The sequence below is a fragment of the Cylas formicarius genome, unplaced genomic scaffold, assembly GCF_029955315.1.
Source record: "Cylas formicarius isolate icCylForm1 unplaced genomic scaffold, icCylForm1.1 PGA_scaffold_2__14_contigs__length_35257938, whole genome shotgun sequence".
In the NCBI taxonomy this organism is placed as follows: Eukaryota; Metazoa; Arthropoda; class Insecta; order Coleoptera; family Brentidae; genus Cylas; species Cylas formicarius.
In genome coordinates, this window is record NW_026844319.1 from 1,193,479 (window position 1) to 1,218,094 (window position 24,616).

The 24,616-nt window shown below is 34.0% G+C and overlaps 1 long non-coding RNA gene across 2 annotated transcripts; it reads left to right on the forward strand.

Moving 5' to 3' along the window:
- Window positions 1-112: 112 nt before the first annotated feature.
- On the forward strand, window positions 113-23,738 carry LOC132697966 (uncharacterized). Of its 2 annotated transcripts, XR_009618323.1 has the most exons (5): window positions 113-247; window positions 311-451; window positions 584-755; window positions 3,022-3,220; window positions 16,809-23,738. It is a non-coding gene; the product is annotated as an uncharacterized LOC132697966 (long non-coding RNA). The 2 variants fall into 2 exon arrangements; XR_009618322.1 differs by having other exon boundaries at window positions 119-451.
- The last annotated feature ends 878 nt before the right edge of the window (window positions 23,739-24,616 follow it).

A 24,616-nucleotide genomic window follows, 5' to 3' on the forward strand; every position in this document is an offset into this window, starting at 1 on the left:
ATTACGCGTCGAGTTTATCTCCACCTGTGATCGTGAATGCGGTGGAGTGAGACGCCCAATGGAACTCTGTGAATGTTAGACAAGGATATCTTGATCTTCGTTGTTCGTGAGGGTTGATTTTGCGTGTAGAGAACACATTAACGTTCGAATGGGCTTCGCAGTGTAATTGAATTTTTCGGTGTGATTTTGGTGATTTTAAAGAAAATACCAGGCCACCGAGTTGAGGCGTCCGCCAAAGATTCTTCGAGTAAACTATTGTGCCATCATCTGGATCAGACATTTGGATGTTTTTGTATTTGTTTTCTGATAGGTTGTCTGCGCCATTTTGGGGATGTGATATATGTACGTACCTCATGCATCCACATGAGGTTCTTATTTTTGCTTTGTTGGCACAATGGCAATTAGTTGATACGTCTTACACTCGTACGTAAACCCCGATCAACACCTACAGGTATGTGATATTTTATTTCGGGTGTAGTAACTGATTTTTGGCATTCCCTTACAGGGATTTTTCTTTTTTTCCTTTTATTTCCTTTTTTACCATTTTTTCTTCCGTTTTCTATCTACGTTGTTTGCCTTGTAGGGCAACGTTTTGGAATTCGACAACTATTTGCTGTTCGCTGCTGGAGTGACTCGCTTAATTTGGTAGCAGCTCTTCACCGCAACCAGTCAATCGATCGCGACCGTGCTATCGGATACAGCCGGAGTCTAAATCAGCGTACACGACTGCAGCCACTACTTACAGGAACCGCAAGGTATAACACCTTTTTTTTTATTCAACTGAATTTATCAAAACTGAGTTTATATTTAGCCTTTTAAATTTTTAATTATCATTTTCATAAGTTAGTTAATAAGTATTTTACGTACTCTATAAGTGAGACATTGCATTATGGGGGGTACGTCCATGTAAACAATCGTGATCAAGGGTTGGTTAAAAGTACTCACTCAATTAATAGTTTTTTTTTTTCATTCATTTATTTTGCTGCACACAAACTTCTTTGAATCCTTCAATACTTGATGCAACACATCTTTTTTCCTTTTTCTTTAGTCAATTTTTTTTTCTTTATTTCTTTAAACATATTTCACACTATCTTTCCCAGTTGAACGAGCTATCCGCCGTTTAACATGATCTCCAGAGTCATTCTGCAAACTAGCGAAATTTCATCAGAAAACACTATAGTTGTCTCACGCTAAAGCACTTGTGTAGTAGAAAAAGTAAGGGCACCCAAATGGATCCATTCAAAATGGACATTTTTAACTGACTACACATATTTTTGTTGAAACTTCTGTCTCAAATTAAATCTAGAAAATTTGAAAAACTTGAAACTAAGAAAACATTCTTCTAATTCGAAAAAATTAATTCTGGAACTAAATATTTTATGAAGTATTCTTGAAAATTTTCTTGAGTCATCTAACCATTATTGCTGTTTGCTTTCCAATTATCAGTGGCGTCAGGTAATGAGATTTTGATGCCTTTGCAGTAGGTCTACGACATTTTCCTTGGCCGAGTTGTGAGGGTTGCCCGCTAGTAAAAATTGCATCGAATTGACCTTTTTCTTTGACATTTTCACTATTTCGCATTTTGAAACTGTGCATTTTTTTTTTTAATGTCAACAGTGGATTCAATTATAATTCACTCTCATCTCACAAACCCCAGTTTCAAAATCAAAATATGAAAAATAATTTTAATAGAATTTGCAATAGAAGCTGCAAATATTTTACTCACAAATAACGAGCGTATTGATTTATTTTCTGCCTCTCAGTAGTTTTAATTGCAAAGTAAAGAAGACTGTTTTTAATCAACCGGTCGCCTTGTAAACGTGGTAGTTTAGCAACTGTAAGTGTTGGTGTTACTATTTTTCTTAGGTATACTATACTGTAATCATAATAAATGCTAAATGCGTAAATAAAAATTTTGATTTTAATTTTATAATGTTTCACAAGTGACAAATCCTAATAAAATTCTGGGATGACCAGCTTTTCAACCAGATGTTAGAAAAATAAATACAACTAACTTCAGTTTCAGGTATAAAGAAAACGGTCTTATAATCTTCAGGAGGAATAATTTAGTTTTTCTACTCCCGTCTGTAAAATACCTAATTATCCACCGATCTAGCGTGCGGGAAGCGTACCACGAATCCGAGCCACTGCGGACATTTCCGCGATTTTACCGCACGGGTTTGGGAGCAATCGGATGTTATCGGAGATAATTCCCACGTTTTGAATTTTGACGTTTGTCAATTCTGACGGTCATGTCAGTGAATGTATTCGTGTTGTTTTACGAAAATGTACCCATACTCCTTGTGTGGGCCCTATATATTGTTTATGATGCTCTGTAGATTATGAGTTTGTAGCACAATTTAGTCACACTGACGTGTAAACTGCTTACAATGAAAGTGATTCTGGGATCCACGAAATGTCCGTATATTAGGTTAGGACGCATTTAACATAAACCTATAAGATATACAGAAATCTGTTTTTGTGTTCTAATGGTTTTTATAATGCCTGCTTACAATTGGAATTTCGGCAGAAAATTTGTTTCAATTTTATTGTTGACAATGTTTACGTTAATCCTCGATATGAGGATAGCACGGAATAGTACCCAACACTTTATGAGGCCTTTATTGCTTAATGTGGCGCAGTTTTTGTCGTATTGTCCGGCTCTTTGACCCATAATCGTGAAGTGAGGTAGATGAAGGAGGGCATCATATATGTTTGTTTCTGGCTTGTTGCGAATGCGAGTGAGGCTGGTAATTTCAGATTAGACTAAAACTAAGAACTGTATTCAATTCGTGTAGCAGGAATACGTGGCTTTTTGTAAAATTGAAGGTTTTCGGTGTTATTGTTGGTTTAATGCATTTTGTGCCAGTTATTTTTCACTGTAAGTGTCCATATTCCTTGTCTGCTATAGTGCCTACGCCCTTTTTGAGATATATACCCACATCTACCTCGATTAAAGCCTAAAGGTTTGTGATATTCTATTTTGCGGAATATGTATTAACTATTTTAATTTCGTTGCAGATTTTTTGGGTTTCCTATTTTCTACATGGGATATTCAAGCTTGCGATTGCTAGTCGCAGGAACAGGGTAGAATTTGGTTTTTGGAGTGACAGCTTACTTTTCACACCAGATCGGCTAACTCCCGGTTTGGTGGAGCTTTTTGCAGCCCAACAGCTCCTTCATTCTGTTGTTCGCCTGTAGATCATTGGCCAGGATGACTGTAAGTTATAACTGTTTTTCATTATTTGATTAACAACCTGATTAACAGAATTTCTATATGGGGAGGCATAATATTCAGTGCCCTTGATTGCTAATAAAAGAAAAACTTGTGGCGCATAATATTGTAAGCAAAAATATATGAAAGTAGAAAGTAAGAAAGGGAAATAAAATGAAATACTAAAATAATTAGTTATTGATAATGGGCCAGGGACTGAGTTGCAATTGATTCTGAAAAGGATTCTGAAACTAGGTTTGATTATTGATGTAATTAAAATGGTGTTCTGTCAAATAGGTTTGAAAAAGCTTCAAAATAGATGCAAAACATCCTAAGGAGAATACTCATTATCTTATATTTCCTAGGACTGACTCCCACAATCCACAAAAAATCAAAACTGGATGCTTGAAGTACTATACTTTTTCTACAGTATTGACAAAATAATACATACTACTTCTTTCCATAAAAGTTAATTGATCAATAACTAAATGCCCATTCAAGGTGTATTTTACTCTATCCAATCCAAAAACTTACTTTTTTTTTTGTTTTTTATCTATAATTTTTCTTTTTACATTTTCTTTACATGGGATATTCAAGTGTTATCTTAGTTTTGTGGTTGTGGTTTTATGGCTTATCCCCCTTATTAATAAAGCTAGCGTGTTGCAGTTTTTGTCATACAGGGTGGCTTTGAAATACTGCATTTTCAGAAACCCTTGGTAGTTTGGTTATGCGTTAACTTATTGAAAAGGTGAAGGCTGACGTAGGTATAGTTTTTTACGATCCAGTGGCGTAGTCAGTTTTCTTCTCAATTTTTCCTGATTACGTCAGAGCTAATTCAAATACAATCATTTTATTTTTTTATTGAGCAAGTAATGACCAAATGAGCTTCTGCTTTCATTAATGCTTCATTAATGTTGCAAATCTTTATATATTTTGTCCTTATTACTGTTGTGACTAACTTCATCACCCCACAAAGCAATCTACAAAATATCTTGCCTGCCTTACATATATGTACTTGTTCTTTTTTGCCAAATCTAACAGCTGTATTCCAATTATTTCCAAGTAATTGTATTAATTGAAAAATAATTCTTCATGCTTTTTTTTAAACTACATTTTTTCCCAATAAATTGGTCCCAGATAATTTATGAAAAAAAAAAAAGATGTTTGACGAATGTGAAATTTTTTTTATCCCAAAAGCAGTGTAAAGAATAAGAACGCGCATATTTTTTGCACAGAACTAGGTCTATTTTGCCAAGGTTTGAAATAGTTTCTTTGTAAATAAAATTTGCAAATTACTGTTTATTATTTTTTTGTGTGTTTATAAATTTTGAATTTTTTATTGTACTTCCCGAGTAGTAGTAGAGTATTTTATTGGGGTGTTTTCAAAAAAAATGTTATTGAAATCAGAGATTTTTTCTATGATAGTTTTATATTAGTTTATTTGTATATGCAAGATATATCTTACTGTGACTTTCTAATTTTTAATAGGATGCTCTGTATGTTACTGCAAATTTGGACGAGTCGAATGACGTAATGTATTGTGTGGGTCTGGGTACCAACGTTTCGGATTTTTTGATTTTGTTCTTCAGTCTGACAAATTCTTGAATTAACAAATTCGGTAAATAAAAGTTTTTTGAGATTTGTTTGCATGAAAAGAAATCGAAATGTTATTTTAACTACACATGTTTAAACATTATTGTTAAAATTTAAACATGTTACTGCAAACTACACGTTTTGCTATTAAAACATTTATTGATTTACTTTTTACAAAATTTCTTGATTCCTCCTGCGTCAGTTTTTGCTGACGTTTCGCCAATCATAGTGTTGGCTTTTTCAGAGCTTCACTGAAACTGATTCGTATTTTACTCTGGACCTGCTTATATATTGTTTGAGGGGGGCAGAGCTAAATGAGCGGCATAAACACCGTCTCGGATGACTGATCCCCATATTGATGACAGATAGAGACCTGAGTCGCGGTTGAGATTGTTAGGTTGTTTATAGATTTGTATAGATTGTCGGATTTTTCGTTGGTAGAAGAACTACATGCAAAAAATTTAGTTTTATCGAATAAAATGTTATGTCCGGTTTCATGAGTGTGTTCGGCAACAGCCGATGAGTTTATTTGTCTTAGAGGTAAGGCTCTTTCGTGTTCTTTGAGCCAGCTGATATTTTTCGTCCGGTCTCTCCAATTTATTCTTTGCCGCATATGCATGGAATGCTGTAAACTCCTGGCATCGCAAATGGAATTTTGTTTTTGACGGACCGAAGATGTTGAGAGATTTTTGAACAAATGGTAAATCTGGTTTTGACGTTATACTTCTTTGGAACTTTTGATATGTGGTCAGTGATCGCTATTGGAAGGTTGTGGTGAAGTGTATTTTTTGATAGAACGCTCAATATCTTTCATGTGGAAATTATTAGAGGGAAGAGCAGAGGTAAGGTGTTTTAATTCTGGGTTCAGTGACCCGGGCTGAGATAGTTTTACGGCTCTGTAAACAAGTGAGTTGATAACCGATGATTTTTGTGCCGGATGGTGATGTGACGATGCATTAAGGTATCGGTCTGTGTGCGTAGGTTTTTCTGTAAACACAATGATCCAATGTTAGGTCTGATTTTCTATTGATGAGAATATCTAAGAATGGAAGGTTATTATTAGTTTCCAACTCAATGGTAAAACGTATGTTATTGTGTATAGAGTTTAAATGGAAATGTACTAGGGTTTCTTGACCATGAGGCCAAATAACAAAAGTATCATTCACGTAGCGTTTAAATAATTTTGGTTTTAGATGAAAGGTGTCGAGAGCTTTCTTCTCAAAGGCTTCCATAAATATAATCGCGATGACTGGTGATAGTGGGGAACCCATAGCTGTTCCAGAAGTTTGTTAAAAAATTTGACCGTTACAAGAAAAATATGTTCCCGATAAGCATTTTTCAATTAAGGTGAGAAGGTTGGGTTCCAGATTCTCGGATTTTAATATATCTGAAATGATGTCTAGAGTTTCGGGAATAGGAACTTTGGTAAAGAGGAATTCTACGTCGAAACTAACTAGAATATCTTGTGTATCTAATCTAATGCTTTTTAATTGTTCAATGAAGTGAAACGAATTAACTACGAAATCGAACAATTAAATTAAAAAGCATTACATTAGATACACAGGATATTCTAGTTAGTTTCGACGTAGAATCCCTCTTTACCAAAGTTCCTATTCCTGAAACTCTCGACATCATATTAAAGTTCGAGAATCTGGAGCCAAAACTTCTCACCTTAATTGCAAAATGCTTGCCGGGAACATATTTTTCTTATAACGGTCAAATTTTTGAACAAACGTCGGGAACAGCTATGGGTTCTCCACTATCACCAGTCATCTCGAATATATTTATGGAAGCCTTTGAGAAGAAACCTCTCGACACCTTTCATCTAAAACCAAAATTATGGAAACGCTACGACGATGATTCTTTTGTTATTTGATCTCTTGGTCAAGAAACCCTAATAGATTTTCTTAGATATTTAAACTCTATACTCCCAAACATACGGTTTACTATTGAACTAGACACTAATAATAATCTTCCATTCTTAGATATTCTTATCAATAGAAAATCAGACCTAACATTGGGTCATTGTGTTTACAGAAAATCTACGCGCACAGACCGATACTTTAATGCATGGTCACATCACCATCAGAGTTAAAACGCCTTACTTCTGCTCTTCTCTCTAATAATTTCAACATTAAAGATTTTAAGCGTTCTATCAAAAAATACACTTCACCAAAACCTTCCAATAGCGATCACTGACCACATATCAAAAGTTCTAAAGAAGTATAACGTCAAAACCAGATTTACCACTTGTTCAAAAATCTCTCAACATCTTCGGTCCGTCAAAAACAAAATTCCATTTAAGATGCCATGAGTTTACAGCATTCCATGCATATGCGGCAAAAATATCAACTAGGCTTAAACAACACGAAAGAGCCTTACCACTAAGACAAATAAACTCATCACTGTTGCCGAACACACTCATGAAACCGGACATAAAATTTTATTCGATAAAACTAAAATTTTTGCATGTAATCAGTTCTTCTACCAACGAAAAATCCGAGAGTATAGAAATCTATAAACAACCTAACAATCTTAACCGCGACTCAGGTCTCTATCTGTCATCAATGGAGGAAGTTCGACACAGCAAAAACCGACGCCGGAGGAATCCAGAAATTTTTGTAAAAAGCATGACAGTACCCTGTGGAAGTTTCTTTGAAAAATTTATTTATTTATTTAAATGGAAACCCCTGTATTGGCCTTGTGGAATTGACCGGTTAAATTTTTTTTTGTCAATTGACCGAAATGATTTTGAAAATACAATGAAGTTTATATTTATTTATATTGTCCGTTCTGAGAACTAAATGGATTTGATAGTTTTATTGGGATTTCCCGAATTACTAAGTATCGTATTCGGGTATTCGTTGAAGAGGGTAAATTGGACATCACAAACGCATAATAATTTATTACAAAAAAAATATTATATGATAATAGATAACACTCTACAATTGCAAAATGTTATATTTTTTACTACTCAATTAAGAAGTGGCCAATTGAACAGCTACACTGTATTCAGGGTGAGTCGAAAAGATGGGTCAACCCCTTATTGACAAATTTGTTGTTGTAGTTGTAGTTTTTTGTGGTTGTTCGAAATTATGCCCTATAATGCAATTTTTCATTTTCGCCCACTTTATTTAAAGAAATAACATTTTTATTTCTCTTTCCCAGTTTTTCAATTGGTATACATAATTGTCCCGCAAATAAAAACGGCATATTAGCAGAAAAAGGTGCTGTCCTGTGTCCTATGACTCCACTATATTTTTTCGATGTACGCCTCTGGTCGTAAAACTCACATTGTTTGATAAACTTTGCATAATTTTTCTTATCTTATGTATTCCCGATTACAATTTTAGTTTTTAGATATTAAGATATTTATTAATTAAATAATTTATAATTAAATAATTCTTAATTAAATAAATCAAGTAAAAAATCGAGTGAAAAATGACTTTTTTGAAAAATATTGTAACACCTGCGTCAATATTGTAGCTTTGCTCAGCTTTTTATCAAAAAGTCATTTAAATATATCGGAATTTGCTTATTTTCTCTCTTGAAAATCAAAATTACAAATAGCAATTTTTTATTTTTCAGAATTTTTTCTTGGCTACAATTAAGATAAAAGAACGTTATTTACTATTGATCATTTTTCAACTTTTAATTTATTAATTATTGTATAATGTTTTAAAAACTACAACTGTCATCAAAAATACATAAGAGACAAAAAGTGTAAAGTAAGAGGCTTATTAAACTAAATAAGTTTTAATACCATTGGCGTACATAAAGAAATGTTGTATGATAATCCACATAAAAATCTACATAAAAGTGAAATATGTGTAAAACTGCATTTTAGAAACCGGCCCCGAAAATGAAAATTGGCATAATGAAAATCACATTTATACACAATGTGTCATTAACGGGATGACCTATACTTTGACTCACCCTGTATAACATATATTTAAATAGAATAATGGTATATTATGCGAAAAGTGTGGTAAAGCGGAGCGAGTGTTTATTAAACGAGTGACTTGAAAGGTTTACCAAACGTGTTGCATATTATGCTTTATCTACTGTCAGCTGTCAGTTCTTGTGTATTATAGCCTATATTGTTAATAGCAAGTAGTTTGTCCTCCAGTCCCTTATTATTATGTAAAGCCATTATATAAAAAAAGACGAAGATGTTTAAAGACTCTTCGTAAAAATCTTGTACAGGGTGGCCACTTAGTGTTGCCTGGGTAAACGCAACTTCATTTTTTTTAAATCGTACATCCTGTATATTATTACATTTTTGGATTCTACTCAAGTTTCTAGGAAAATTTTATATATAATGTTGTTTCGTTTGCATGCTCTTTTAATAGTTTAATTAGTGTAATTTAGTCATTTTTCTAATATTAGTTGCCCTAAAAAAATACAAATTTTCTACCATTACCAACACGTTTTAATTCGTCGTTCGTGGTTTTCTCTCTTCATTGTAGCGGGCGTTTCGATAGACTTTATCCAAGTTTGTAAGAACTGAACGTTTTTTTGTGAAAACCATGTTGATTTTGATCTATGTCATTCTTTACCAGAAAAAACAACTGTAAATAAATTGCAGCCTCAAAAACCTGTGCAAAGAGTTTTCGTCGTGTAAAACAAATTTGATTTTTTAAAAAACTTTATTCAAGCGAGATGACAAAAAGCTGGCGATGTGGTTCGCACCGTGGTTTTATATAAACAAATTGCTGACACTTTGGGAAACAATATGTATGGGAACTTTTATTCAGCGGTTTACAATATTAGAGCGTTTATAACACCTCCCCCCTTAGATGAAAGCACGGGTACAACAAGTGGTTTTAGTTTAAATAATGATATTCTCTTTTTGTTTATTGATTTTAGGTAACCTTTTAAATGGAAAACATCTATATAACAAATAAATCAAAATCAATATAATTATTAGGTACAACAAAATTGTCCAAACACTAGTTCTTGTAGAATATATAGGTAATGACATCTTCCCAAGGTTTTCTTTTGCTTCGTCCATTTGGATTTGTAGCTCTTTTATTGCCTTTAGGTTGATCGTGTCCAGTGTGAGTTCTGGTGGATCGAAGGTTGTTTTCTGTTTGTGTAGTAGTGAGAAATTCACTTCCGGTAGACGGGTGTCATCAAATCTCAATCGATTAGGGGTATAGGTCCCTAGTCGTTCCAATTTGTACTTTGCAAATTGGGGAAGACTCGATAAGGTGAGATCCGAATAATGGTACAATGTTAATGTCGTCATTACATTGTACTGTTGCTATTGTCTTCTTAGGTGTCAATCCATTTTCCATTTTGGATTTTAAAAATTTTTGTTTCTTGAAGTTGGATTTTAATTGGTTTACAGTTTGTCACATTGGTCTTGTGAGTTATTATTTCCACTGAACAAGGCGGGTGTTCCTTCATATAGGTAATATATATATTTTTACACATCAACTCATTTTTTAATAGTTTCACACATTTAGAGTCCATAAATGAGTATATATTTCCACTCAGGTATGGTTGGATCGGTATATTGACGTAATATTGCAGTTCTTGTTCACTATTAACTGGTAGCGGATACAATTGGTAATATTGATAAATTTCTGATTCTACTAGTGGTAGTTCCAAAATAAAAGTTATTATTAGTCCTCTAGAGTAGTTTTTTATTTCTATATTTTTTTCAAAATTTAATATATTTTCGATAGATAACTCGAACGGTAGTTGGTTTCCTTTAATTCTTTTTTAATGTTTTTAATTTCTTCGAATAGTTCGGACGGATCAATTATTAAATTATATAAAGTATTTAATTTAGCAAAGCTAATTGCGGTTTCGATTTTCTCAAAAATGTTATATATTGAATTATACATAAAGGTAATTTGATTCATTACTACATGTATTTGGAAATACTCATAGTCGTTCGTTTGTTCAACAGTTATCTTTTTGATTATTTGATCAATTTGTAATATTTTGTATTTAAGGATGAGTTGGTTATGAGAAATATTGGATATCAAATTTTTAAATGAGTTGATTGTTTTTTCTAACGGTTTTATTTGATTAATTGAATTAGTTCCTAAATTATTTTGGTTTTCTTGCAGTTGTTTGATTTCTATATCGTATTTTTCCGCGTCAGATTGGTCTAAGTTTCCAGTAATACATTTAATAATAGAACCGATTGGATTTAATAGGCCTCTTTTATTTCTTTTTATATATGATAGATTGAGTTGATTAATTTGGTTTTCAATGCGTTTTGCTAATGTTACAAGAGGGATGACTGAATTAGAATATTCGTGAAAATAATTAGTATTATTTTTAATCTGACTAATTAATATTTTTACTTGGTTATAGATTGCATAGAATTCAGCAACAGCTGGGTTTAAATCAAAAATTTGTATAAAGAAGAATTGGTTAGAGGTTATTTTTGCGGTACCTAGTTTATAAGGAAGGATTCCTAGATAGTTGTTCAGGTTGTGGAATTTTACTTCGTTTGCTCCGATGTTTGCGAGCCACCTGGAACAATGTTCATTATTTTAGTTTCGTTAACGTGAGTTATTTCTTTTTTATTTTGTTTTTGGGTTTTCTATTTCAATTTTATTATTATCTAAGATTTTTGTTAATATGAATGGTCCAGAAATTTTTTTATTTAATTTACCTTTTCGACTTTCGATGCACTTATACACCGTTGCGCCAATTTTTAGTTCTACTGGAGTTTTGTTTTTATTAATTTTTATTAGTTTTATCGATCGTTTTTTGTTTTTTTAAAAGGGAATCGTTATGCACTTTTCGTAAAGAAGCTTAGTATTTGTTTGATGGTTATTTACGTATTCACAATATATTTGAGAAGTGATTAGGTTCATAGGGTCACTTGTATCAGTGTGTCCTAGTGTTAATTCAAAAGGCGTAAAATTAGTATTTGTGTGTATAGTACTGTTATATGCAATGATCGCATAGGGCATAAGTGAAATAATATCGGAATTTTTATCTATTTGTTTTGGTATTCCATAGAATGAAAAGAAATGTACTAATTTTTGGCATGCTGAAATCGCAGTTCTTAGAGAATTTATCAATTATAGTTAAGAATTTTTGTCCGCCGGCAATAAAGGTATCGACGTGTATAATTTCAAATGGTTTTGAAGGTGTTTCAGTTAACATTAAAGGTTGATCTGGTGGTTTTCGTTGATATTTTGCTCGCTGGCAAATTTAACATTCGTTAATATATTTTGTAACATCTAACTTTAAGGATTTCCAGTAATAATTATTTTTTAGAAATTTACAAGTTTCTTCTATGCCTCTGTGATTAGTTTTACCTTCATGTTTATATTTAATTAATATATTTCGTTCTTCCGGTTCAATATTATTTATTAATTTTGTGCATTCGATTAGTTTATAATTTTGAAGATGTTGGGCGATTACTTTTTGTACAATTGGTCTTAGTTGTTGAGATAAAAAGTGAATATACGTATTTTTCTTATTTAAATGTTCTTTGAAGAATTTTGTGAAACTAATTTCTTCTTCTGGAATTGTTGCATGTAATATATTATGACCGTCGAAGTTTTTAAAGTTACATTTAACATAAGTAGAGTAAGGAGATTTCTGAAGGATTATCTGATTTGGTTTGTTGTTAATAATTTCATTTAATATAGGTATTCCCTGTAAAGTTTCGTCAGTATTAGTACTATGTATTGTATTTTCAAAAACTGGCCTTAAAAGTTTGTTTTCCAGAATGATTATTTTTTTGCTTTTTAGGCGTTTATTTTTTATTTCCTCGAGTGTTTTTGAAATTTCATTCCAGTCTAATTTATTCGGATCAAAATTGTTGTCTAAAAATGTATTAATATCAAGATCAATATCTCCAGTATTATTATAAATAGAGTCGGTTTCTAAAGCATTTAATTTTATTCGTGACATTTGTGTTTTGTTTGCCATTTTTATAAAGAATTTCGTAATCAAATTCTTCTAGTTTGTCTCCATCTCATAAGTTTTGAATTTGGTTCTTTTAGGTTAAATAACCAGACTAATGGTCTATGGTCCGTAAAAATTAAAAAATTAATTAATTAAAAAAATTAAAACCGTTAGCTAGATCCAGAGTTGAAAAATACTGAGCTTTATCGAGAATATCTGAAATATTAGGCAAGGGAAATTTATCATCGATTGTTTTTTCATTAAGTTTCCGGTAATCTACGACAACGCGCCATTTACGTTTATTTGATGCATCTAATTTTTTTGGTACGATCCATATAGGACTCCACGGGGAATGTGAGGGTTGGATTATATTATTTTTTAGCATTTCGCCTATTTGTCTATTTACTTCGGCTTTATGTACTTCAGGATGACGGTAATTTTTGTGTAAACGGAGGTTTCGTCAGTTAAATTAATTTTGTGTTTAATTTGATTTGTGAAAGATTAATGGCACTTTATCGCAATAAAATATGTCGATATTCGTAACATAACTTCCTAATCGTTTTGTATTCTTCTTTATTGCAGTGATTCAGTCTTAAATTTTTTAGATTTTCTTTTTGCAGATTGTCGAAATTACTTATTGAATGTTCGATTTAATTTTCATTGTTATCTTCTATTTTTTCAATAAAATTAGTTTCACATTCATTTATTAATTCAATTTCTAGAGGTTCTATAAATTGTATACTAACAGGATTTTCAGATGTGTTAGTAATAGTTGTTAACGTGCATGAATCGATAATTTTTACTAAAGCTTCCGGCATTTACAAATTTTTCATATTTTAAGATTCCTATACCATTTTGTTCTGTCACGGGTATTTTAACTTTGTGTTGTTCTTGGTTGAATAATAATTTCATCGAATTTAAATTTGGATTCGTCAAAATTTTTATTTATTTTTGGATCCTCTGGGGTGGTTTTAATATTATGTTGGTAAAAAATAATTGTTTACCGCCCTCCAGCAACAAAGACACCCAGATATCCTCAATGATATTAGCGCTATTGTACCACTGTAACAATTTTTGTGCTTGATAAACATTCCGCATCATTATCAAAAGACCACCACCATCCTTTTTACCACTAACTACGGCGTTTTTGTCCTGTCGGAAAACTTTATAACCCGGAAGGAAAAACCTCAGCACTATGGATATCTGAGTTAAGTCAGGATTCTTTTATATAAACGCAGTCAAACTCCGATAAGGTAACACCCAAGTAAAAATCATTCAATTTTGTTCATAGTCCTCTGGTATTCTGATAGTATACACTAAAAAAGTCGTTTGGAGACAATTTCAAAAAAATGTAATAAGGATAACTTCCATATAAGTTAATATAATTTCCAATTAGAAAACTAACTCAGGTACGCTAAAACATTTTCATTTTCAATGTGGATAGCACGGCTAACCTCCTTTTCTTAATAATATTTTCATATTTTGCACGCAGCAGTAGTTGTATTTTCGTTTCTTGGCAAACGTTTTTGCTGCCTTTAATGAAGATCTTGTTTTTTTTCTGGGTAATCAAATATTCAGGTATTAAGTAGTGATTGCAAATCTCTCGCTTTTTTGCTGCACGTGCGACTTCAGTTTTTTTCGAAATGGACTGAAATTTAACCACCATATTTTTATGGGTGTTTTTGGAGGCAACACCCGGAAATTGGATGACTCTGTGACTGGAGACAATATCATCATCCTGAAGTTCAATTTGTGGGGTCTCTCCAATTTTTTTAACAATATCTCCAACGTTTTCACCACCACATACTTCCAAGTTAATATTTCTATCCTGTTGCTTCATCCACTCCAGTTCTGATCTCAAACAGCTACATTCAGCTTTAACTGATACAAGTTCCTCTTTTAAGTTATTAATCTCCTAAGGTATTTTTTAACTGTTTCCATCTGGGCAGTAAAGTCATCAATTTTCCCCCCAAAAAATTACAAGGAATTTTTAAAGAGACCTTGCTCAACCTTTAATTCGCTCGTAGTTGACATGAGTGAATTAACCTTTACAATTACTTCTTGAAAGTACTTGGAGACATCAGGTTCCGTTCCGATACAATGTTTACATTTCCACACGCATCCAGGATCGCGATCCAGCTCCGCAATCGCGTTGGGCAATTTAATATATTTTAAGTGAAAATCGTTGGTGCAACCTTCGCATCGAATACCTCTGGGCTATTTCAAATTTTGTAGGTGCTCAAAATAGTTTTATGCGGGAGTCCGCCAATAAAGTGTGTATCACCTGGCACTTCAACTCCCCTTCGGCTCCACATTTTGGCGGGTTGTAGGAAGCGGGGTTGAAAGCGGTTAAAATTCACCTTTACAGGGTCTTTTGTGGTCACATATTAACATATGAAGAGTTGAACACTGTTTTCATCCAAATTGAAGTCATTTTGAATTCTCGCCCACTTACCGCTTTTAGTACCGATCCCTACGACCTTTCAGCCCTCACGCCGGGTTATTTTCTTACATTGAAACCCGTGCTGGCACCCCTGAAAACGATTACACTTCGACTTCTCTTAGTCACTTAGATCGTTGGCAACTACTCCAGCGAATGCATCAAGATTTCTGGGCCCGGTGGTCCAAAGAATTTTGATATACGTATCATCAGCGTAGTAAATAGTATAAAGATCCTTCTTCTGTTGTAATTGGTACGCTGGTACTAATCAAAGATGATCTCGACCCGCCAATGCAATGGAAGACGGTTTAGGTAGAGTGGCTCTTGTAAAGACTTCAAATAGCCCGGTTATTAAACTGTCCGCTACCAACAAATAACACATTAAAAAAATTCGTTGTATTTTGGTAGGCGGAATGTTACGTTTGCATGTTCTTTTAATAGTTAATTAATTTAATTTAGTCATTTTTCTAATGTTCGTTGCCCTTATATTAAAAGGGAAAAAGAATTTACTACCACCGCAATTTATGTTGACACTTTCTTAGTATTTTAATTTCCCGGTACGTTTTAAGGCCTATACGCAAATGCAAAGTGCAAGTAGTGGTTTTTTGGATTCGAAATGTATCGATCGATCGGTACTCGGTAGAACGTTGCAGAAAAACCAACACTTATTAATTTGTCACTCGTGATTTTCTCCCTTCCCTGTTGCGGTCGTTCCGATAGACTAACAATTAACAATTATCTGTTAGTGACAATTTAGAGTATTCCAATCGCCTCAGTCGGCCGGCTCCCCCCATAATCCGGGATTCCCAGGTCGATCAAACACACACTAAAGTAATAAGGCCTCAATTCATAGTTTTCCTATAAATTATACAGTCTATTTTCTCGCCAATCTAGCCATTGTTGAGTTCGTCAATTAAATGTTCTATATCTATGTCTAATGGTTTTTGACATATTTAAGTTTTTATTTTAAATATGTCATTGTCATGTCAGGCTCTAGGACTAATACCAATTTTTCCTAAAAGGAAATCTTTATTTTTTTAATTTGGGTTTAATACGTTGTTGGCAAGAACATACTTTAACACAATGTTTATAATATGTTGTTAACTAATAATGCAGGGTGTTCAAAAAGTAAGATTAAATACTAATTTAAGAAAACTGTCAAAAATCTTTTTTTAAATGGACCGACCTCTCCAATTTCATAATTTTATCTTATTTACCATTAAAAATAATATTTAATTTATTAAAATAATAATATTTTGTTAACTAATAATGCAGGGTGTTCAAAAAGTAAGATTAGGTAATAATTTAAGAAAACTGTCAAAATCTTTTTTTTTAATGGACCGACCCCTGCAATTTTATAATTTTATCAGCGTTTAAAATCAATAATATTCCAAAGAAATATATATAAAATGTGACATATTTTTAGTTAAAAAAAACTATAATATGTCAGATATAATACTTGAAGAATTGACTTGGATTTGGATTGGAACAACAGGTATTATAATAAATTTTCAACATGTCCTCCATAAACCGCCAAACACGTCGTATATATAGTTTCCATTTTATTTATAGCATCACTAACCATTTTAGATCCGTTGATATTAAGTATTTCCTGTATTATTTGCTCTTTGTTCTCCCTATTTCAGTCCGATTTTGATAAACTTTATTTTTTAGGTTTCCCCATAGAAAGAAATCTAAATCAGAGCTAACAGCTGTCCAAGGTATTGTTCCGGGTCGACCTATCCAAGTTGTAAATGGGTTGTTCAGTCAGTTAATAACAGATCGTGACGTATGGTAAGGAGCACTATCTTGTTGAAAGATTTGATCATGTTTAACTTGTTCCAGTAGAGCGTCAATAAGCGGATAATTCTGCTAGCTAATAGGTTTAAATACCGATCACCATTAAGATGGCCTTCATAAAAAATAGATATTATACCACACTAACTTCTGTAACCCTGCTTCTGAATAATTTTAACACGGTGTTTGTTACTAGTAGATCTACTAATAATGCCGGTCGTATTAAAAAAACTTTCGTCAGTCCATAATGCTGTTTCAAATATGGATTCAAAGTAACGGTCCATCATTAGAGCGCAAAATGTTGCTCTTGCATCCTTATCTTCAGCTGTTAATAACTGAACAGGGAGGAATTTTAATGGAAAATAATTTTGAGTGAATAGAGTTGAATGCCAATTTGACTGAGTTCTCGGGTTCGTTCTGGTGTTTTTTTATGGCTGAAGTATTTCGTAGGTTACGCACTATTCTACTAAAAATCTGTTTAGTAGGTAATCTGCTTGCTGCATATAATTGCCGGTACTCCCGAAGAGCCAAAGCTGGACTTTCATTATTGGGAATAAAGCACTCATATAACTGGAAACGCACTTCATCAGTGTATGGAGCCATATTTTTGACAGTAATAAGATAAAAACGACGGATTTACATTTTACCTAGAGCCTGTGACATTTCCGGCTTTTTTGTTTATCATATTCTTCTTTATTGACTTTTTATTCGTTGTCAAGTATAACACAGCACGAAACCCGCAGTAAAATCGTCATATAAGAATATTAATTTGACAATCGTTCGAAAGCTAAACATTTTCAGCATAGACAACCTAATCTTATCCAAACTTATTTTTATTTTTAATGGTAAATAAGATAAAATTATGAAATTTGGGGGTTTCCATTTAATGATTTTTGGAAGTTTTCTTAATTTAGTATTTATTGTTACTTTTTGAACACCCTGTATTATTAGTCATGAAAGGATTATAGAAGTTCTCTTAAACCCAAATTAAAAAATAACGATTTCCTTTTAGAAAAAAATTCTTGTTAGTCCTAGGGCCTGCAAATGACATATTTGAGATAAAAATGTAGACATAGGAAGACATTGGTATAGAGCATTATATATGAAATTTTCCTAGAAACTTAGGTAGAATCCAAAAATGTAATAATGTGCAGGATCCATTAAAAAGTTGTGTTTACCCAAACAACATATTCTTGCTTGCTCCTGGGACATACGGACATGTCAGCAGTGGCGGAGCATACGCATCATGTTTGAAGACACTCAGGTACTGGACAGGACAACACATTTTTATCCACGACTTTTCAGAGAAGCCATTGAAATTCAGAAACATCAGAATAATTTCAACAGAAAAGAAAAAGGCCTTAACGTCAGCAGAACGTCATAAACAAAAAATCATGTCTACCCGGACGAATACGACCTATGCCTAATAGCGAGGCCTCGCCCACTCCAGCGCGCTTATATACCGGGGATTCTCCACTAGGCAAATCAGTCATCGCATCTTGAAAATGTCTGCCGCAGTTGTAGACGAAACGTCGAGTGTAATCTCGGGGCCACGGCTCAAAAGCCCGGAAATACTTAGCAGTGTAGTTTGTGGCCGTGAAAGCCTAACATCTTTGATACACTGATGTGTTTTTAAAACCCACCTGGTGGCGATCTCTGTGTATAATTATCTTGAGAGTCATAAGCTCTTAGCAGTGTATATTTCGGTGATTTTGGAATTTTTCAATTTTGAGGCACCTCTCATATCTCCGATATTCTATGAAATATCGGAAAGGTGAAAAGGGCATCCGATGTTATATGTCCTATATGTTATTCAAAAAGATAAACCGAAACGTCAACCTAGATATTAAAACAATTATTTAAAGTGATAAGGAACATAAAATTTTTTAGCATTTTTTGCAAATCTGAACATAATTCTTTTAATTAATAAAGCTACGTTTTAGTTTCAGTGTGGCCTGTTTACTAGGCACCGAAATCGTATATCGTATTCTTGGAGATAATTTGATTGGTGTAGGTTGTGCTTTAGAGAAAATGGTTGACACTTTCAACAGTTTTTTTGGCTTTTTAAATTAAAGCGATAGAATTCAGATTGGCAAAAAATGTTAATATTTAATGTTTTTTATGTTTATCTTTGGCGGATCGGGTGCAGATGGAGGCGGCCAGGACGGCTGTGAGGCTGGCGAGCTGCGGGCTCTGGAGGGAGGGAAGCTTCAATCGGGGCTTGTACTACATTTTAGAGGGCGGGCCTAAGGATCGCGGGGTCATGGGCATGCCGAGTGATGTCATGATCCCCGAGATGACCTTCTTTGACAAATGGACCTTTCTGTTCCCATCAATTGAAAAGTGGAGAGAGGGCAGAGTCGGCTTCTGGGATGGACTTATCTGGCACACGGACGGGTCCAGAATTGGAGATCAGCCGGAGCTGGAGCGTACTGCGAGACAACGGGATCGAGCTTGGGTTTGGGTCAGTACTGCACTGTGTTTCAGGCGGAAATTTTCGCTTTATTGATGGCGGCCAGAGAGTTGCTTTGGCTCAACCACGGAAGCAGGAGGGTCTTCTTCTGCTCGGATAGGAGGGCTGCACTTATGGAGCTGAAGTCAGTGCGCACGCGCTCCTTGTTGATAAAGGAGTGCAAAGGGGTACTGAAGAGAGTGGCCGAGGAGAGGAATGTCACGTTGCTCTGGGTCGCGAGAGTCACACCGGTATCCGAGGCAATGAGGCAGCGGACGGTATTGGGCTACAATAGTTGTTGACCTTCTATAGAGGGGGGGGGGGACGCAGGGCGCCCCACTTTAGTACCAATACCAATACCCCTTCCTTTCCAACGGGTTTGCTAAATCATAATTGCTAATTTGATAAGTCTGGTAGAAAAAATTCCTTCTTGAGAGAAGTGTACTACGCATCCATCGTGTTGCAGCTACGCATCTCCTCTCGTAGAGGGACGTTTTTTTTTTTTTTTATAAAATCGGCAAGTAGTTAAATCGATCACCCAAAATACGACTCTCGACTTTCACATTCGACCTCTTTTGATAATTCGCTTTCACGCATCCAATGGAAATTCACTGGCGATAATGCATATTATGCATTGCATTGAAAGGCATCAATATACATGCTATGCAAATTGACTATTTCTTTGCTCGAAAAAGTAGCTTCATTTGTTCATAATATTCGAAATAAAAAATGTGGGCTCCTCATCTATCCTACAATTTAGCCAATTATAGTATTCTATTCAAAGAGAATTTTAAGTAATTTAGTATAACGGCGTAGGTAGTGGTCTTTTAGAATTCAGTGTATCGATGTTTTACTAATACCCAAGTTAAGCCTGAATGGGCCATAGGCAAAAACAATGATGACGTTTCGTCCTGTTTTGAGCCAATATTTACTTAAACGACTACGACTTTAGGATAAGAAAAATATATTGGCGGTTTTCACTGGGTTGTTCATTTGTTTGACTATTAATAAAAAATCATATCTTCGCATTTTTTTCTTTACAAAATTCTGTCTAGTGCCATTTCAGAACCTCAAGAATAATTTTGGTCATTCAATTTTTTTTTCAAAATTTTAAAAACATGCATTTCCCCAATATCGTACCTAATTGCCCCTACTAAGACACACACATAGATTAAAAGGAAGCTGGTATAAAGGAAATGATTAAGTTAGAACTTGATCATATTTATTTATTGAAGACCTTTTTAAAATTAAAACAATAAAAACAAAACAAAACAATAAAATAAAAACAATATGTGAGTATGTCCATGATTTGAACAAATTTAAAAATTATAATTAATAACTGACCGATAAAACTGAGCAATGAGTTTTTTGCAGGTTAATTGCAAGGTCATAGTAATGTTTTTTCTAAATCTCATGGAGGTAAGAAGTTGAGAATGTTTAGCTCCACATTTTGTAGCTAAGCCCTTCATGACATTTCCATCCATTCCAAATCTTCTGTGGTCTGTGAATATTGTATACGGCTTCCTTTTGGGAATCACATCTCTAATTTTAAGAGACAATATGCTTTTAAAAATGATAGAAATAGGTTTTGTTCCTTTGCCTCCTGTAACCACTCTTAAATTGTTTGAATATAATTTTTTCCGCGGTAATTAAGGATTCAGCATAAACTGCCTGATTAAATATGGTGGTTTGAGCTGGTACATATTCACCACGTCACACCACACACACGCACACCATCACACGCACACCACCATAGACACACCACCACACCAGGATCGGACAATTACTCCCATTCATTTCTTTAAAATTTGCATTTAATATTGAAATTGTATAAATAGAACAAATGTGGCACTGGAACATATGATATCGGGATTTAGCGTTAAATTTTAGTTACAAGAGAATAGCTTCATTTTGTTTGATTCCGGCCTTAACCCCTACGTCCTGTTCTCAAACTTCAGCCATCTGAAATCCAAGATACCTAAATTTAGCTACTTGTTGTAGCACTTCGTTATTTACCCTTGTGTTCGTTGGCCCAAATACCTTTTTGGAAATAACCGCAACATTATTCTTAGAACATTGTGTTCAGTTCGTATTCGTTCCCGACTTTTGTAACTCTTGAAGCGAAGCTTCGTTTTCCGTATCCGTAGATTGTTTAAGACCTCCCTATTTATTTTAACATCTTTCACGAAACCATTTAAAAATCTTTCGCTTTAAGAGATCAATTCTCTCGACCGCTCTCTCATAATCGATAGTGTGGTGGGAATTTGCAAGTTACTGATTTTAAAATGTCTAAACTTTACTCAGTATATGCCGCATTCACAAGACTTTCTCGATCTCGGAAAAGTCTTACCATATAATCTTCTCTTGTGTAGTTATTTTTTTGGATATTTTTAAGATTTTATTTTCGTTGTGAAGCAGTCGATGCGGAGGTTTACTTTTAAATAAACCATAGATTTCCTTTTATAAAATCATGGTCATCGCGCATCGTCACGCATCATCTGGAGCGCGTCAATCTACCTGTAGGATTTTATAGTTGACTCTTCCTTCGCTTCTGTGATTTTCAGTTTTATTTGTGAGTATTAATATTTATCTTGTAGTCTGGGGCTTATAGTGTCTCGCTTTTGACAATTGTTTCCTTAACAGTTTCCAATAGTGATTGTGTGTCATTTCCTTCAGTGTAATTTCTTGCCTTTCATTTTGTTCGAAATGTTTGCTTTAATTTCTTTGTCATTAAGTAGTGCGATGTTCATTTTCTTCTGTCTTGTTTAAATCTGTCTTCGGTTTATGTCTATATAATTATTTCTGAAGTGTATTCTGATCGTTATGTGTTCAATCTCAGCCCTGTTTGTCGTCCTATGGCGATCTCCAGCTGTAAAGACTGCGTAAGGGTAATCTAAAGCATGCATTGCATGCATTGGTCATATCGTCCTCGCTCTGTTCTCATTCTTCGCCCCGTGGCCATTTTAATTCCTACAACGGACTCAAGGCCATTACATTACATTTTTAGTTATGTATACTTGGAGCAATAGTTAATGGTTCTGACTAATTCGTGCCCATTCTAATCCTCCTGGTATTGTGCTCACGATCAGTAAAGGATCACCCGTTGCCGTTATCTCTTCTATACTACCCTTAGTGGGGCTGCTATTCTGCCAGATCTGCCTTGTAGGAGCTTAACACTGCTTTTCTTGTATTACGTAATGAACTCAAATTATCGAATAACCGTTTTATGCTCATAAGCACGAAACAACCAGATCAGTAAATTCATCTTTATAAAATAAAAATGTTACATAGCCATTAGGGTTTGTTTCTGAGCTACCGGTACAATTACAAAATCCGACATTTTGGTTATCGCTTAAATAGTTGGTGTTACTGAGTTGGATTATCATTGAAAAAATCAATTTAAAAATAGAGGGCATAATCTCCCGTGATTAAATCTTCAGAAAATAAATACTTTTCGTTTTTCTAACACGCCAGTTATTTGTCGGTCGTGGGGACAACCGTCCGTCCGTCCGTCTTTTTTATTGCTTCCCCATTTTACGCGGGGAGAGGACAATGCATGGCGAACAATTCTAGCGAGTAAGTAATAAATTATTTATTTAGACTAGGTTTTTTTTCTCTGGAGATATTAGTTACGTTAAAGTACAATGACGCATAAGATTTGCAGCAATCCAATGGAAGTGCCCTGTAATTAGTTTACTAGTATTACTCAGGATCAAATAATGCCACTAGTTAATATTTGGTTCAAATAGAAATGGTTTAATTTTTGGATATGTGGTCCAATTTTTCTAATTCAACACAAACTGTGGATGGAATAACTGGTCTCAACTTGCATATCCAGAATTTTGTTTAAAGCTAGCGTTGTTTTTTGGTTTGTATTTTTGCATTGGTTTGTTTTCAAGAGCGAAATAACTTTTGACCAACAGTGTGCTTTAAGAAAAGTATGACTCCCTACTCTTAATTCTGCTTGTTTGCAAGAAATTTTCGGTCACTCTTGATAGCACAGCGATCAATATGAAGAATCGTTGTCATGTTCATCTTTGACATGATAATTTGGATAAATTTCAGTACTTAAAAATAGTTGTATGGACCCACATTTTTCTTCTTTAGGTGTTCGACGTTCATTTCCCTCCTATTCACTAACAAATGCATTTAAAGGCAATGAATGCACAAAATGTGTTCCACTAGGTGTTTTAATATTATGGTAAGTAGTAACTTTTTTATGCATTCTTATACTGGCCAAAAAAACACTTAACGAAATGTAATGTAATGTAAATGTAATGTAAGTCAAAACAAAAAAAAAGTTTTACAATTTTATCGAACACTAACTTCTTGCATTATTGTGGAACTGACTGCATTTATATGGGGATCAAATGGTTGGTTTTTGGACCTCGGAGGTAGTTTGGGTTGCCGATGCCTGAACTATATTAAAACTCGGAGAAACGTCCACTGCTTGCTTATTAAAGCGTATACCAACAAATCCTACTTCCACGTCCACGTCGTGATCCCTGGCCAATGCGTTTCGTACCATTTGTGTGTACGCTGCGTAGCTAACGGAAGAGGGTGAAGGAGAGTTTCCGGCGCCTAAAAACTGGAACATATCGGTTAAGAAGAATAACCCAAGAAATTGGTCTTGACAAATATGGAAGTTACTTTCGCAAGCCAACGTGGTGAATCCACCTGTAATAACAACAGCAAACAAAAAGTGCATTGGATTGTTTAATAGAACAATTAAAGTAGCAACCTGGAAAATTTTAATAGAAGAAGCGAAATGGCGACGATTATGTAATCTGTTCGAGCAGTAAGAAAAGACAATATGTTAAAGGTAAAAAGTATTGACGGGCACATCTTAATTACTTTATATTTCCGGAAATAGCAAATTTGAGGAATGTGTCTTTCTATAGGCTATGAAGAGCAATATTGAATAACAATGATGTAAATTATTCAATAATTCAAGTGGCTGATGTATTTATAGAATCCAATTACTAATAATATTGTTCATTCCCACAGATAAAAATAATTGAAGAGTAAAGAGTAAAAAGAATAAAAGTAGAGATTTCACTACTTTTAGCAACCTCGATAGCCTGGTACAAAGTGTTTACAAGCAATTCTTTTGCAGTCATGAAATTAGTTTTATAGACAATCTTTCAAAATGCCAAGTTGGATTTTGGCGAACCGTCTCCGAGATTCCAATCGGACATCAACAAACCAACGGATAAAATTCAATACCAGCTTA